At 41.4% G+C, this 17,541-nt stretch overlaps 1 protein-coding gene across 2 annotated transcripts in view; it reads left to right on the top strand.

Moving 5' to 3' along the window:
• il11ra (interleukin 11 receptor subunit alpha) overlaps window positions 1-17,541 on the top strand; it is a 146,245-nt gene that overhangs the window by 16,849 nt on the left and 111,855 nt on the right. The window lies entirely within an intron of this gene.

The following is a 17,541-nucleotide window of genomic DNA, read 5'->3' on the forward strand; positions in this document are numbered from 1 at the left end:
GTGAACTTTTGGAGTTGTTTTAAAAAAGATAGGACCACGTTTCCTTATTGGGTGTTATTAGCCACCCTCGTGAATGTAAATATCTGTGAAGGCTTCTTTTTCTCTCTTCCAACTTCTGTATGTGGAACAAATTGTTGGACTCACTCGTAGCTCCTCATCATGGTCATGTTTTGTTTTTGTCCCAGCTTAACTCCATCCTGCCTGTGATCTTTTACCTACTAATCCATCTGCCTCTCTCCACCTCTCTCCTCCAGTGCTAGGCTCGCTCTGATGGTAGCAATGTAGAAGGCATGGAGTTCCCAGCAGAGTGACTCACAGCTGCAGGGGGAGCAGGGGTCGCGTGGGTGGAGCTGGGTGCCTGGAGGCGAGGCTTCTTCACCGCATGCGTTGGCGTAGCCTGCGGACGTCTGAACATGAGTGATACGCGGGCTCCTCGTGTTTTCACTCTGCAGAACATATGGCCTGTTTACTCACAGTGTTAGAGGTCGTCCGAAGGTGAGCTTCAGAACCATAAAAACGCACATTAAAGCAGTACTAAGTAACGTGTTTACCTTAATAAATCCGTCCCGTAGTCCCTGTGGGGGTAATACAAGTGTTTATGGGATGATTGGAGGGTCTTTCATCTCCCCCTGGTGTCTCTGGACAGAAAACCATGTTTGCAACTTGACTGCCACCGGTCCAGAGTCACCAATACACACTAATGGAGTCACTAAGAAGAAGCTAACATGCTAACGGGCAAAGCTAACTGCGGGCTAACGTCACTTTAAACAGTATTTACAGCCAAGTTTGAGTGAAAAAAAATATTTCCATTGTGTAATTGGATGCACAGTAACCCTCTCCCCCTTCGCCTTTCCTGTCTACTCTCCAAGACAATTAATAAGTTAAAAAATCGTAACTTGCTACTACACCTGCAGTTGCGCGTATGGCCTCTATGGGGAAGAGTTACTTAGTACTGCTTTAACATCAGCTGGCGTGGGGTCTGAACGCATTGTGGTTGAACGTAAAGGACGCACTGTTTGATGAGCGATAGGCTATGCAAATCTGTACACATCATGGAACAAGCTGGTGGAAGGCAAGACCTCTTTCTTTCACATCCAGCCCAGTGCTTTGAGAACAAGCTGGCATCTCATGACCGTTGAAGCTAAAAATATGCCTGCTTGCTTTGGAGTCTTCAACTTGTTTGGGTTTCGCTTGAAATCAAATTTTTTCATTTTGATTTTCTTAGCCGATCAACGTTCTTTCCAATTTCTTTATCAACGCTATTAGTACTTTCAGTTCCCAAAATGCCGTATTTCCAGTGTCTTTACATTAAATCGCATTATTCACTCATCGTGCACATTTGGCGGTGGTCGGCGATGGCCAGGGCAGGACTGACCATCGGGAGCACCGGTGGGCCGACCTACTTTTGGGTACCAGATGAATGAACAGGCCCATAATGCACACAATACAAACTGCAAAATAAACTAATAATCAGATGCTAATTTGGGTCTCATTCATCCAGGGAGTATCCATTGTAGAAGAGGTTAAATCATCGACTGGGCTTGGTATTAGTGTCTTTAATGACCGAAAGTGCTAGGAAGAAGCTTCTGTGACTAGAAGCGAAACTTCCTCATCTTTACCAATACCCAGTCCAGTCGATGATTTACCTTTTCTATCCTGAGTTATGGTTTAATCTCTTAAAATAAGTAATGGGATGCCCCTCATATCATATTTGCCAGTAGCTATAAGTGAAACTAGTTAATTGTAACACCCTTGAGGACCCAGAGAACTTCAGACCTCTATTTTTATACATTTTAGACAAATGTATGCAAAGAAGTGCAACAGTGCGCACACTTTGAAAATAGCTTCTGGTTTCCATTGAAATGATTTTTGCATCTTCGGGACTTCTATTCTCCTTAACTTCGCAGTGAGTTTTACCGTTTCATTACCTAAATCTACAGTGTGATCATTTGCTTGTTTTTGTGAAGTTTATTTGTGTCACAGTCAGTGTTGGGGAGAAGACTTTGAAAATGTATTTAGTTACTGAATACTGAATACTTGCCTTAAAATTGTTATTGTATTTTGTAATGTATTCCGTTACTTTGTCTAATCAGAGTACTGTATTCTGAATACTTCTAGAATGCTTTCACATTGGTTGTCATTATATTTATGTGTTAATATGGCGTATAATTACAAAAATAAGGACTACGATTGTTGGAACACCTGTTAATGATGAACTCTTGAACTCTCTTGGCAAATGGAGCAGCAGATACATGTGCAGTGTTGGTATGAACTGTGGCATAAGCAGTTTTAAATGTTTGTTTCATTTAAGGAGGAATAAAATCAACAACATTAAAGTTCTTTCTTTCTAATGTTGTGCAATTTGGAGCATAACATTGAATGATTGAGTATTGGGATGTATTCCCTTCATATTTGGAAAGTAACTGTATTCTAAATACTCTCAAACAAAAGTGTAACTGCACTAGAATACAGTTACTCAAAATGAGTACAGAGCACGCATTTGAAGATTGTTTAGTAATTATACAAACGTTGTAAACCGCAAGATGAAAGTCGTGAGTGCTGTGAGGCGTTTGAATTGGGAAAAACAACATGCAGCTACTGTCCTCTGTTTTGTAGCTCATACTTTTTTTTGTACAAGGGCTTATTGTATTGCCAGTGGCCTCAACTATTGAAAATTAAAATGACGGATTTTTCCTCTTCTTACAAAATAATACTTGTGGAGCATAAATGAATTGCCGGCTTGTGAAACGTGTTTTGTTTCTGTGTAATTGGATTTTCCCGAGTGTGTACTGGTGTACTAAAACAAACTAACAAAAGTGGAAGTTTAACTTTTCCTGAGTTTTCAAGTCCATCCGTGTGTTCCCAAATTACAACGTCCGCAATGAGAAAAGTAGTAGGCTACAAGCAGAGGTTAGCGCTGGGTGATTTGCTTGCTTTTGCATGTGAAGAGAGTAGCTGAAAGAAATAGTTGTCAAGTCTATAATCACACTTATGTCCTTGTACTGTTAGCGGTGCATTAGCGGGGATCCCATCACACGTCACTGACCTCTCGCATGAGCAGATCTGTACATTCTTCATGCGCCTCTATAGTTACTTATGTTTGTCGGCGTTGCGTGAAGCCATAATCTCCAGCTATCTGCGCCATGTCTTTGTAATCACTCCCAGCCGTGGTGTGGCGCCAGTCGAAGCCTTCATACATCTCCACACTCGACTCATAACTTACAACAGATCATCAGGCCAGAGTGGCAAAGCAGGACAGGGCAGAGCTCTTTTGGCGGACGAACCTTCTGGCGGACACGCTACGACTTTGTTTTTTTTAATGCAAATATCACCAGCAGAGCAGACATGCAAGTAAGCCTGTTCATGTAAATAATATAATTAGTAATTGCAACAAAGCAGCAAGATTTAGTGCAATGAAAATAAATACAGAAATTTGAACTGTTTAAATTGGAAATCACAATGGCCACATATTAGGCATCATAAAGTCCTCTGCAAACAGCTGTCACATGGGGTCTTTTTATGAATACATTTCTGCCATATGATTTTTGACTATTTATTCCAATGTTTTATATATTCAGCGTAGTTAATGTATGCATAGTTTATAGTTTGTGGCATATGAAATTGTCAATCCAGCGTCGTCTAAACTAACCCTGTGAAATATCTCTTTGTTGATAGGGCGGCCGGGGAGGCTCCATAGGAGAAGGGTTGAGTATGCATAAAGGCTTGGCAGATTCTGAGTAAGGCCTTGTTGAATAACGCGCAGCAGATGTGAGGGAGTGAGTGGGTGGGTAAGTGGGTGTATGTTTAAAAAGCCTGTCATTGGCTCATACACTGCAGATGTGCGTCCTTCTCTGGCTACTACACGGCGCTAACTGAAACGATCTGCCGCCACTTTGAGGGAGATCCAGCAACTTTATCGACTTTCACCGAAACTGAAGTCCCATGGCATAAAATCGTCAATGTTTTATCTCATTGTATATAAATCTCATTTTTAGAACGTTTAAATCTCTGCTGCATGGAACTAGGACTGGGCGATTTGTCAATATAACTTTTAATTAAATAGTGATCTGACCCCAAGGCTTTTGTTGAATTGTGATTTCCGGTAGGTGCTTTTCTACACAGATACATGTCTATCTACTATATCCCACACTCACACTGAGAGACAGAGGGATTTAATCAGTCATAGTGAAGTGCGACCTTTCAGAGGCAGTGGAAAACTTCACTTACCTGTTTAAGGCAATATAGAACTGTGAGTTGGAATCTAGGCTCTAAAAGTAATCCAAAGTAATCCAAAATAATCCACGGAATAACAATATAGTAAGATGATGACGCATCCATAATTTCTGAAATTCTTGGACTTAATTTGAAATCGAGAAGGGGAACCTAAAGCGGCATCAGAAATGTGAGCATGAGCAACGACACAGGCACATGTTAGAAGACTGGAATCTGAAGATTTTTTCCAAACCAGTAATAATGTGGTAATACCAGATGGCTGCAGTTGAACTTTATTCAGCTCTCTGATAGTGTTGTTAAACACAACAAACAAACACAAAAAAACACTACCTTTTTTATGAACTTGTAAAACATATATATATATATTTTGGAAGCTTCTTTTTATTTATTTTTCTTATATTAAACATTATAGTTGAGGCACAGATATGTTTTTACCAAACCATAGTCCAGAATAGTTCCACCCAGATGAAGTTTCCCAGGGGCACATCTGTCTGGGCACTTTGTTCATGGTTCTTTGGCTCTTGGGCTGAAGAGAGGACTGGAAGCCACTAAAACCACTAATCCTGAACATGTTTGAGGTTTTTGGTGATTGACTTCAAATACAGGCGCGAGCGACAACAAGAGAAAGTGGACAAGTGGCTTGAGAAAGCTTAGGAAAGACTGTTTACTGTCCTGCAATATCAGTCAGTGTGCTTAGATTTCGGCCGATATTTGCTTTCATTTCAGACCTGCTGTGGCCGGTCATTTCGGCACTCCATTAATGTGGACGACGCAACTTCAAAACAGCCTCCTGACATTTCTCCTTTGCCAACAGTTTGCTGAGGACATTTTGCTCCGGACCTAATGTGGTCAGCGGTCTGACTGGACCTTCTTGTTCTGTTTTTAAAGCCACCACATTCTGTTAAATCTATTTTCTAGACTTCTGCAGTCAATGAGGCATCGCAGCACATTTGGATACAAGCTGTGGTTAGCACTGGCACATGTACAGCTGCACTCTGTTTCAATTTCTCACTTGAATCATCTTTTCTCATGGTTAAATCATTTATAGTGCCTAATTATAAGCCTTTTAGCACATAATAAGCATTAAACCGTGTACGTAATCCTGAATTTGGAGTTTCAAGTTGACCACAGCTCGTTCATTTGTCCAGATTTTTAAAATATAATTAAAGTGTCATAGTGAATTTGCCTATTCAACAAAATGCTGACATTCTTTTTCCAGTATTAAAGACTTTTCATGCTACATCTTTTGTTATGTTGCTTTGTCTTGTTCTTGTCAATTCTGAGCTTTTTTGTTTGCAATACTGCATAAAATGAGCATGTTGTTCAATTAGTACTATATAGTTGATAGGTGATAATTATAGAATGGGCCCAGGACAAGTTATACAAGTGATACAAGTCACTTCCTATAAGTATCTGGGGGTTCACTTGGACAACCATTTCACCTGGAAAACACACATGGACTACGCTAAAGGCTGTACTTTCTGAGCCGGCTGAGACTGTGTGAAGTCGACAAACCAACTATGGAAATGTTCTATAGAGCCATGCTGGAGAGGGTTTGTCTGTTTTGACCGCATGCCATGGATCCTTAACTGTTCAGCTGGGGAACAAACTCACAGATTCACAAATGTGCCATGAGAATAATCGGACAGATGATGATGAACCATTAGCGTTGTGCTTCGGGCTGTATACGTACAATCAGTGTGAACCTTCTGCACTTCGTTCAGACAAATCTCAATGTTGAGTGCAAATAGGACATTTCAACAAATGAAGTAATGTGTTTACAGCCTTTGTTAAGCTGCTTTCACTCCCGTGGTAGGTTTACTCAGGGCCTTGTAGCTGAAAGCATCTGGACGCTTTCGTACGCTTTCTCTGCTGACTATTTGCGTCACGCTCATTGTGGCATGTCCACGGGTTTTGTCTTCAAGTCGTCACAACACATGCGCCTCACATTTGAGCGCATGTGTGTTTTTAGCCTAGCCTCCCTGCCATTATGCATTTTACGATGTTTGTTTATGCGCGGGGCTGGCTTCGGTAAACTTGTACTCTGGCCGGACCGCGCTCCTCATTCAGCTGTCTGTGTTTGTGTGTGTGAACGTGTGTGTGTGTGTGAATGGCTGGCATATGGGAGCCATCTTGCCCTGGCGGCGGGGCTAGAGGAAATTCCTGAGTTGTAGAAGCGAAGCCAAACTCCTGCCACACACACCACTCGCCGCACAGTGCAGGTTTATGATACCAGCGCCAAACGTCAATATTTAACTTTTCGTCGAGGTAATAAGTTGATGGAAAGTGGGGTTAGCGTCCAAAAAAGTGTTGTTGCCTGCCGGTGCTTATAGATTCCCGCTCGGTTGGATGCACAGAAAACCCGGCCCTCGATTTTGCGCCTTGGCCCAGTGCTATCTCTGGATATCCACATGGCACCCATTACTTATGCATTTAAATTTAGGCATAACACTTGGATGTGTGCCGCGAAGCCTGACCACTTGATTGTGCTGCCGTTATGCCGGGTCACTGCAACCTAAGGAACCCCTTTGCGTCTTAGAGCAGTCTTAATTTGCCTGCCGTGGTTTGGCACCGTTTATTCTAGCTGCATCTTTAATACAGCATTGTTCCTTCCTCCTCCAATCCCTATTATTCTCAGTTTACATCCTAAAAATACAGTACTTCTGGTGAGTAATGTGATTGGTAATAAGTGTGTAAATTTCAATCATTATTCACTCTTTATTCACCATCACTATTCTTTTTCTGAATAACCATTACAACGATATAGCGATCCAATAAAGATGAGGTCATCTTGCCTTTGTAATGCTTTGGTTTGCTCACATAAATGGATAATGCCATAAGCATAAATTATGTGTGTCTGTGCGAGGTGCTTCCAAGTTGGATTCATGCAAAGTAGCAACATGGTATGACTCTGGACGTCTTTTGGCCCTGTTGCATTTTGGTCTATCAAGAGAGGAAAACCAAGACCTTAATTCCCACTCTAGGGTTATTAAAAATTCTCAAATTCTCTCCCAGTTTGTGTTCACATTCGCCCTGTAACTGCCAAAATAAGGTTCTGACCTTGCAATGCAATGTTTATATTGTGATTATTCAGTGTAAGTCGTGGTGGTCTCATTGGAGGTGTCCAGGTTCTGGCTGACATGCTTTATGTCCATCCAGGCATCATAGCTGACTGCATTTCCTGGACTGCTGCAGCTTCCTGGGTAAAACACTTCATGCGTCAAACAGCCCGTCTTATCTCCTGAGTAAAACAAGCTCTCTATTTTTTCCCCTCAAGTTGGTTTCTTATCAACAGATGTCCTATCCACGGCTCAAGTTCTTTTTCTCCTGGATCATAAATGCGAAAGCCCAAACTATTTTTCCCTTATTATACAGTAGCCATGAAAAATGTTGCAATGTTGTAAGCTATTCTTCATTCATTATGCTTTTCAGAATGTTAGTGAAACGCTGCAAGTGCTGCAATAAACTGTAGAAAGCAGTTAACCTTAAACAAGGAGATGGGAACATATCACACTTCTGCTCGCCCGCTGGCATTGGCTTCCTGTCAATTACAGAATGCCAATTTAAGATCTTTTTGATTTTAAATGGAATGGCCCCTCTTTACATGTCTGAGCTGGTGTCTGCGAGGCACTGCCGACCTGCTCCTCCTGGATATGCCCAAGACATGTATCAGACTGTCGTGGTGAAGAGGGAGCTGAGTCGGGGGCAAAGCTCTCGATTTACCGATCGATCTACGTTCCCACTCTCACCTATGGTCATGAGATTTGGGTAATGACCAAAAGGACAAGATCGCGAATACAAGCGGCTGAAATGAGTTTCCTTCGCAGGGTGGCTGGGCGCACCCTTCGAGATCGGGTGAGGAGCTCAGTTACCCGGGAGGAGCTTGGAGTAGAGTCGAAAGGAGCCAGCTGAGGTGGCTAGGGCATCTGTTTCGGATGCCTCCTGGCTGCCTCCCGCGGGAGGTGTTCCAGGCATGTCCTAGTGGGACAAGACCTCGTGGAAGGCCCAGGACACGCTGGTGGGACTATGTCTCTGAGCTGGCCTGGTGTCGCCTCGGGGTCCCCCAGAACAGCTGGAGGAGGTGTGTGTGGATCAGGAAGTGTGGGCATCTCTGCTGAGACTGCTGCCCCCGCCAACCGGCCCCGGATAAAGCGGAAGAAAATGGATGGAGGGGTTTAAAGCCAACAGTTTGCTTTAAACAGTTTTAAATCCTTACAACTCATTTGTATTCAATGGCTTTTAATAGAAGTAGGGCTTTTTCAACATTATCCTTTTTGTCTTTCTCTGTTATAATCGTATTGAATGGTGTACAGCACTTTGGCCATTTTTGTAAATGTGCTATATAAATAAAGTTGACCTTGTCCTTAAACACGATTCGCTTTCGTCCGTGAACACAATAAAAACCAGTGATGCATGTTAAATCAGAATGATGTACTGAATGATGTAAATTACACATTGTGGTTTGTGGATTGACGTCTTGGTACAAATAATCCAGTTTACATACGTGGCCGCACCGTACAGATAATGTGTAATCACAGAGAAAGGCAGAGTGTGTTTGCTCTGAGGCGAAAAACTCAAAACACATGCGGGTGCAATCGGTGAGTAGTTATTACGCAAACTTTCACATGACTGAGATCGATTAAATGGTCTCTCATTTTTTTTAGGGCTACTTACACTTCTTTGTCATGTTTAGTCTGATAATGATAGTCAACCACAAATGTTCTTTTGAGAGCAGGTGTCTCACTCGCTCAGAAAATCCCTGCTCCCACAAACTTGGCTCTGTACCAATCACAGCAGTCCATTGTTCAAAAGCAGAAGACAATTAAAATACCTGTGTACTGTTCAGAGCAGAATTCTCTCAACTCTGAACTAACAGTGTTTTGTGATCCTCTTGTTGATTCGGCAAAAGTTTGTGTGGATTCTTAGTCCACTTAGTTCGTCCATTTCCCCACATACTGTACCCTGATCCGTAAGCTGCCATGTTTTGTGTTGCTTTTTTTCAGATTTGCTCTCTCCTTGTTTACTCCTTCATGCTTAGGTGCCACTGTGTAAATGCCTGATCTCGTCAGATCTCGAAGCTAAGCAAGGATGGGCCTGGTTATTATGGGAGACTGTGAGGGACTATCCAGTATCCTAGGTGAGAGTGGTTGGTGATGGTCGTAGGGACTGACACGATTCAGTCTATGCCAAGGGCAGCTGTGGCTACAAACCACTCTGCCAATCCTGCCATTTGAAAAGTCAAAGTCGCTTTGTATAGAACAGGGAATGTTAATCTTGGCTGGCCAGGACAATAATAGTTGAAAAAGTAAAATAGGTATAGAAGTCAGACCCTTCCACTTTCTTGGAGAAAAGACTCATCCTCATGGTGATCTGGATAAAAAGCTTATTTAAATGTAAAATAGTTGAGTCACTACTTGAGTTCCTAAGGATACATGGGAACTCACCCAGCCAGTTGTGTTGTTATCGGCCCATAAGGTCAAACAGGCGAGGTGCCCAGTGGATACCATAGCGACCAGAGTAAACACTGAAGTCATAGAGATTGTCCCGCTGACTGGACATAGATCTTTTCATGACCTCCTGATCTGTTTGGTAAAGTACACTTCTCAGGCTCACACCCACCGTGTGTCATGTTAAGCCGGATCTTTATGGACCCACGCACCATTTCCCTAATGGGCTGGGCAAATCTATGCACAAACTAACGACAGTAGGAAAGAGCGATGGCAGGCTGTGAACTAAACTAAACATCAATCTTAAGTTAATTTTTAATTGGTGACATCACTTGTAACTGGTTTATGAGCAGGACATCCTGAAACGCTTTATTATGGACCTGGGCAGAGAAATGGGTTGTTGTTTGACTCTCAGTGTGAGACATTGAGGGGTTTGCATGGAATGAAAAAGATGCAAGTGCAATAAAATCCTGGTTTGTCCTGGTTACATACTGGCGTAATTTTGGTTCAGTCTGGAGTACTCTCCTAGCCATTAAACATAGTAAGCATAGTAAACATCATCTCTTAACAGATACGAATTAGGGCTGAAACGACTAATCGATTAATCAACGACTAATCGATTATTTAAATAGTCGACAACTATTTGAGTAATCGATTAATTGTTTTCTGCTTCACACAGACTCAAATGGAGCAAAAATGACAAAAAAATTTACATTTTTGCTGAAAACCTACTTTGTTTATATAGTTGGGTTCTGTGTAAATGTTTTCCATTGTAAATTTCATGAATAGAGCCTCCAACAAACATGTCTCTTTATTTTACTCCATCAACACATCTTCAAGCAGCACCACTTAAGCTCTATGTGAGAATTTTTTTTGAAAAAATACAATTTTCCTACACCATTCACAGCCGAGCGATTACTCGATTAATCGTGAAAATAATCGATAGATTAATCGATTACAAAATAATTGTTAGTTGCAGCCCTAATACGAATTTAGTGCTGGGAAAATGGCCCTGATGCTAAAGTTTGCAGACCTTTCATATAGTTTGAGCAGATTGCCATGCGTTGAACCAGTGTTAATTTCGTGGACTAAAATATTTTTTATTTTTATTATAGTCTTAATTTTAGTCAAAGTGATATTTTTGACGACTAAAATTGGACTAAAACTAAATTAAAAGTTTTTCATGAGACTAAAACTATGACTAAAATGTCCAGATATTTTAGTCGACTAAAATAAGACTAAATAAAAATGAAAAGGAGAGACTAAAATCACCCAAACTTCTACTGACAGTTTGAAAGAGCCTCAGATCATGTAAATCCTCTGTTAAAGGATCAGCTCTGAGCTTTGTTCATGTGGAGCAGCTCCATGAAGCAGAGGAACAAGATTAAATATGATTATAATGAATATTATCAATGCAAAGTCCATTAAATTAGTCTTGAATTTAGTCGACTAAATTGACATGCAATTTTAGTCGACTAAAACTAGACTAAAATTTAAACGATTTTTTCTACTAAATCTCGACTAAAATTACATTACATTTTAGTCAAAAGACTAAAACTAAACTAAAATATGTTGTCAAAATTAACAATGCGTTGAGCCTAAAAAGCCTTAATTGCGGACATGGTCTTTTCTGTCGATCTGTTGACGTCACCCATGACAAAGTTAACACGAGTCAGTAACTCTCCTCAACTCACATTGCTTTTGTTTCCGTATGCTAATAAGTATGTCTTAGCATTGCTTACTATCCATGAGCTGTCACTCTATGGTTTCTTTTATTTTAGACCTACATGCTCCATTGCTCTCCTCCTTTTGTCCCGAGGCCTGCCTTTCTCGTCCCCCCCCCCTCTCTCTCTCTCTCTCTCTCTCTTTCCCTCGTAAAGTTGTCCGTCTGAATGTGCAGCAGCATGCCAAAGTGGGAGTGACTCAGTCTGTGGGATTGTGCGGCCACAAAGAACTGAAAGATGGCCCTTTGGGATCACATTACTCATCTCCAGAGCGCGCAAACCCCATCTTACTATGAAGTCCCTTTTTTTTTATCGTAGGCTATGGATTTTTTACTTGTAAAAATAAACAGCGATTTCTTCAGTCTGTTCTTTTGGTATTTTGGTTTGGGGAGATTCTTAAAAGTTCTTCGAAGGTGTAATTTAAGAGCTCCCTCTGGTTGGCTGTAACCTTTTCCCTCATTATTAGAAGCCGTGGAAACACTGGGTTCTCTTCAAGAGCATATGGTTTCTCCTGCTGTTTTAATCAGCTTGCTCTAAGAAATAAATATATGAGCGGCTTATTTTCCGCATTACTTTGGTTTTAAAGTGGGGCGTGTAATCCTTTTGTGTTCGGAGGCCTTAAGGAGGAGTCTCCAGGCAGCCTGTGTTTTTATTTTAATACTCCATGCATGTTTTTTTTTAAGCTTTTAAGTGCACAAATAAGTTAGTTTAGCAGAGTATGGGACTTGAATGTGAATTCTGAATATCAATACAAGTTCTCCCACCTCGTCTGATGCTTCTGGCAGTTAAAGCAGCGATGCGGCTGCAGGGCTGAGTCAGAGAAAAGGCCTCGGCACAATTAGCCCCTCTCACATGTGTCCACACAACGCTCTCGGACAATCAGGGAGAAATGCGAGAGGCCTGAAGTGGTCCTTGACACTGTTTGCTTGATGTTAGCGCAAGGAAAGGCACCTGACAGATTCTATTGTAGCAGCACTCGCGCTAATGGCAGGTTCATGCGCCTGGGACTAAATTTCATCCACCTGTTTGCGTATCATCTTGAATAGCCCCTTTGAGGATTAGCAATGCAGCAATCAGTAGACAATCACTTTGCATGATGGTTTGCCTGTGGTTGATCTTTGGAGCCATATTTGTGTGCTTGGAACATTACTTATCAAGCAGCTGGAAATGGGTTTTGTCCAGCATATTGATCCTACGTTTTCCTTATGTACAATGAAAAGTATATATACATTCATATCGAACACAAAACCTTTCCAAAGTATTAGTATTCATGTATAAAGAGCACAACAAGAAAACCAAAACGAATTGCCTTAATCCTGCAAGAATAGCCCTAGTCCATTCTTAGCTTTTAACCATCTGCAACTATTTAAGATCAAATGCGTCGGCTGGATAGTCTCCTACTATGGCTCCCCGCCAGAAATAGTTGAGGATTTAGACTTTTGAACCGACGGGCCGATCCACACAGAGCACTGCAGACGCACAAAGTTGAAAAAGCCAAAAGTGTTGAACCACAGCAGAGGTAACATCCCCGCGACAGGCTCACTGACACTGCGGTGTGAAGGAGGACACGCCGCTCAAGGGCCAGTGGCAGATTAGCACTGAGCTTCCATGGAATAACACCGCTTCGAAATGTCAAGGAAGGACATCTAGAACCCGTATATTTGTGTTTAGAATGGCCTCCCCCCCCCCCCCCCCCCCACAGGAATAATAACAAACACTACAGCCGATGAATGACGTGAATTAAGGTTGAAACTTGTCAACTGTTCTTCAAAGTATAATATTACTAAGATTGTTTGGCTAATTTACTCCAGAGTTATAGCATAGTGACAATATTTCTAAGGATAATAAACTAAAGTAGCAGGGGTTTCAGCTGCTATAGCAATGAATCCAATACATTTCGCAAGGCCCAACTTTTTAAAACGCTGGCATGGAGTTGGAAAGACCGTAAAAAACATGATGACTGAGAGAGATGTAGCTTGGAGAACGGGAATTTCTCTTGTTTCTCTGGAGAACCGGCAGAGACAGTTTACTGAACCTTGAACGCTTTAGCAGCATTTGCGCAGTGAAGCCGAAGCGAGGTGTCCCACGGCCCCAGTGTGTGACTCAACTCAAGTGCCGGTATCGTCTAAAAAAAGGGATAACTTGGGCCATGTCGCACCAATCAGCAGCTCTCAACTAAGTCAACAAGCACTTCTACTTCCACGGGATAACACCTGGAATTTTCTGATGAATCGCGCGGTGCTTTTTCATTGTTTTCCTTCAAGCAGCCTGAAAGGACGGTGCACTGTGGTGAAAGGAATGTAAACATGGACCGTAGACGGTAAGTATTTGAAATTGCTTGGAGAAGGCGTAGTACTGTCGTGGTGAATGTAGCATCTGTGCGCGAGATCATAAGGCACCAATGGGAATAGCTTCTTGCAAAGGCAAAGGCTGACTTATGCAATACTAAACTAATGCAAGAATAATGAAGAATCACATCCATTTCATATGAGACCCAGTAGAGCAGCGGAAAAACGCATTTATCGTTTGGATTTGCCGATGTCGTCCGCTGAAATTTCGATCAGATTGTGATTCATGTTGCAGCACTAAATGAATGATGGAGGCGGCCGCATGGCAGTGGATAAGCACCTCAGTCATAATGAACTGCAAGTTTACCCTTTCCAGAACGTTACACTTTGAAAAGGTCAGAACTCATAGATGTGATGAATAGGCTATTATACTAGGCTTTAATAGAGGCCATGTTGCTAATGTCAGCCTATTGCGATGGGTCAAACTGATTAGCCTTCTGCACAGTGATATTGTAAATATTGCTGTGAGTGGTTTGGGGGGCGTTAATACGGTTGGGTCCAACGTTTTTTTCCAAACTTCGGGTCTGGACGGGTCAGCATTTGGACATCTATTTGACCTTGCAATATTGTATGTATTTTCCAGTTTCCCAGCTTACTTCTGGATCTTAACCTACACATCAACAGAATGACTATTTTCAAGCTTTTGTAAAGAACAGTGTTGCCACAATTAAAGGAATCTGATTACTGATTACTCACTTAGTTACTTTACTGATTACTTGATGAAAGTAAGTTAGATAGGCCTTACTTTATTAATTACATTTAGCAGCTGCCAACTTTGGTGAGCTTCGTCTTTTGTCCAGATGAAGGTACCGTAGTTTGGGTATGGCGACCTCTAGAGCACAACATTAGGCTACTACTATTCACCTTATTCCGCCCCGCCCACTTTTGCCACTTTTTGCGTTGTCTCGGCACCTCGTTTTCCAGACACTTCCGGTCGAAGCCCGTTCATTTTAACGGAGAACGAGGGAAAATATTCTCCGCTCCAATGTGATGTTTAGTCGATTGATTTGTGTAAAATGGCCAATGTTCATTTGCACCAACATGTCAACACTGCACCGTTTCTCTGGGCGGCCTGAAAACGGCTTTGTTTTCGTGTAGTGACTGATTTTATGCGGACATCTCCACTCCTATGTTAACGCATAGGAGAAAAGGGGCGGGCACAATTCATGGCGGCGCCCACGCGAGCCTCCGGAATAAGGTGAATACTTGAATCTGATTCAGTTCAATGTGCGGCTCGTGTTCACCTTATGAATAAAAGCAGTTTCCATGAAGGTTTTGAACTGTGTCTTCGACAACACCTCCATGCCTACTCCTGCATGAGTCCCCTGGTGGGACTTTGACTGTGCCATGCTGCAACTCCAAATGTTTCTTCAAATTTGATCTGTTGTTTTTGATTCTAGATAATAGTTGGCAGCACTGAGTGTGCAACAACCCCGAGCCGAAAATCAGGAACTATACCTGATTTTACTTCTAGAAAGGGAATGAAATGTATTTTGCCCTCCTTTAGTACATTAATAACTCATACATTTACTGGTGAAAACACTGTGCATGAAATTATAAAACATTTGTATCAATTTTATGAACTTTCAGGCTATTTTTCTAGCATTTTTGTGAAAGTGAACCTGAAAAGGGACTCTGCAAATTGTGAAATGTGCCGATAAACTTGTCCCTGTAAAGGATTTGGATGCTACAAATGCTTTACAAAAGTGACGAATAGGGCTGAAACAACTAATCAATTAATCGACAACTAATCAATTACTAAAATAGTTGTCAACTATTTCAGTAATCGATTAATCGTTTTCTGGTAAACACAGACTAAAATAGAGCAAAAAAGACATGAAAATTATGTAATGTGGATGAAAACCTACTTTGTTTTTAAAGTTAGTGTCTGCAGTGTTTTGTACAGTGTAAATTTCATAAATATCTGTCTTTGTCTCGTCCAATAAGAAAGCACAAATAGCCTCCCACAAACCTTTACTGTAAGTTTACTCCATCAACATGTCCTCAAGTGCCGCCACTTTAGCTCTATGTGATAACATTTTTTTGAAAAAATGCACCTTTCACAGCCAAGCAATTAATCGATTAATCGTACTAATATATCGGTAGATTAGTCGATTACTGAAATAATCGTTAGTTGCAGCCCTAGTTACGAATGAGTTTGGACCACAACTATCATTTAATTTAGTGGCTTCCCCTTTCATTGTTTGCAATCCAAAAAATCAGGTATAGGCCCTCTAATATTGATTATTAATAGAAACCAGACCATTTAAGGTGGCACTTTTGAAGCCCATTTGGCAAAGTTTTTGAACAATGGCTAGATTTACTGACTGTGTATTGACATCATCCACAGTGTCCCACACACTTGGAGGTGTTCTTAGTTTATTAGTTTAGTTTTTTCATCCTTTGAAAGCAGTCAAAGCCTTCTCTGACAGTGAATGAATGCATTCCAACTCGATGATTCATGCCAAACTGAATTTGTGATACAGAAAAGCAGTCCTTTCTATTCAAGAGCAGTGCATAGTCTCAGGAGGAGCAATGTCTGCAGTGTGGCATTGAGAACTTGAACAAATAAAACAGTGATGATTCAGTGTAGAAGCGTCACACTTTCACATTCAGTTCCAGGGTCAAGATGGAAGCCATGTTTCAAACTTGATCTTTAGTTTTCTGTGTTCCAAAATGAATCACACTTTCCCTTCTAAACTTTATGCTAGTTTAATACTTTAGGAAAATAAAAATCACTATTTTACAATAGATGGGAAACATGCTCCAGTGTTTTGATCACGTTTCTGCCGTGTGGAGAGCCCATCAGAAGCGTGGGACCAGCATCCGTTATTCTCTCTCTGATGACAGTGTTTAACTCACAGTGGACTGAATGTATAAATAATGGTGTGAGCGTAAGGATGTAAATACGTTGTTATAAGACGTCGAGGGAGGAAGATAGGGAGAGACTGAAGGGAGGGAGCAGTGCTTCGAGCCTGTCCAGTGAGAGCCACAGGTAGGAGATTATAGAGGCTCACTCTCCAGATCAAGCGTTACAAAGAGTGTGGGTTCGATTATGGGTCGGGCTCATGAGTCCTGGTATTGGTTCGGTCTGGTAAATGCTGTTGACAGCTTTATTGTGTTGTAAAGTCACCAGTTCCTTCTCCAGGCCCCCTTGAAATGTTCACTCTCTTCTATCAAATATCAAGATCTAATATGTATATTGCTCATATTGATAATTATACCACAGATATTTGTGTAGTGAGAACTATTTACGTACTTTTCATCTGCAAATCAGACACACAAACATACTTAGATTATGCTAAATTCAATATGTTTAATGGAAGCTGTCCGCATGTCATTCCCACGTCTCTGCAAAGACATGGTCCTTTATTAAGGTGACATTTAGATAACATTCCTCTATGAACAGAGGTGTGACTTCCACTGACTGTACCTGCTCAAACTATTGTTCTTTATCACAGTCTTGTTCGGGGTGTGAGTGTTTACTGACACAGCTTCAGTATGACCCCCTCAGGATAAAAATATCAACAGCAGTGTGCCAGACTTTTACAGGTTTACAACACTCCCCCAAGCAACACCTTTTTTAGAGTTTTTAAGGTGCAGTAAAGCGTATTCCTTTTGCACGAGACATCAGCCTGCGGGCTTGATCTAAAAGGCTTGTGATTGCAACTTTTCATAAGTTGTAATTTTAACCATGTTTTATTGTTTACCCCACACATAGATAACACACTTTTATTTTTTTTGCTGTATGTCTTGTCCAAAACTCTGATAATGTCGTAAGGGGAGGGA

This window comes from Gobius niger, assembly GCF_951799975.1.
Source record: "Gobius niger genome assembly, chromosome: 2".
Classification (NCBI taxonomy): Eukaryota; Metazoa; Chordata; class Actinopteri; order Gobiiformes; family Gobiidae; genus Gobius; species Gobius niger.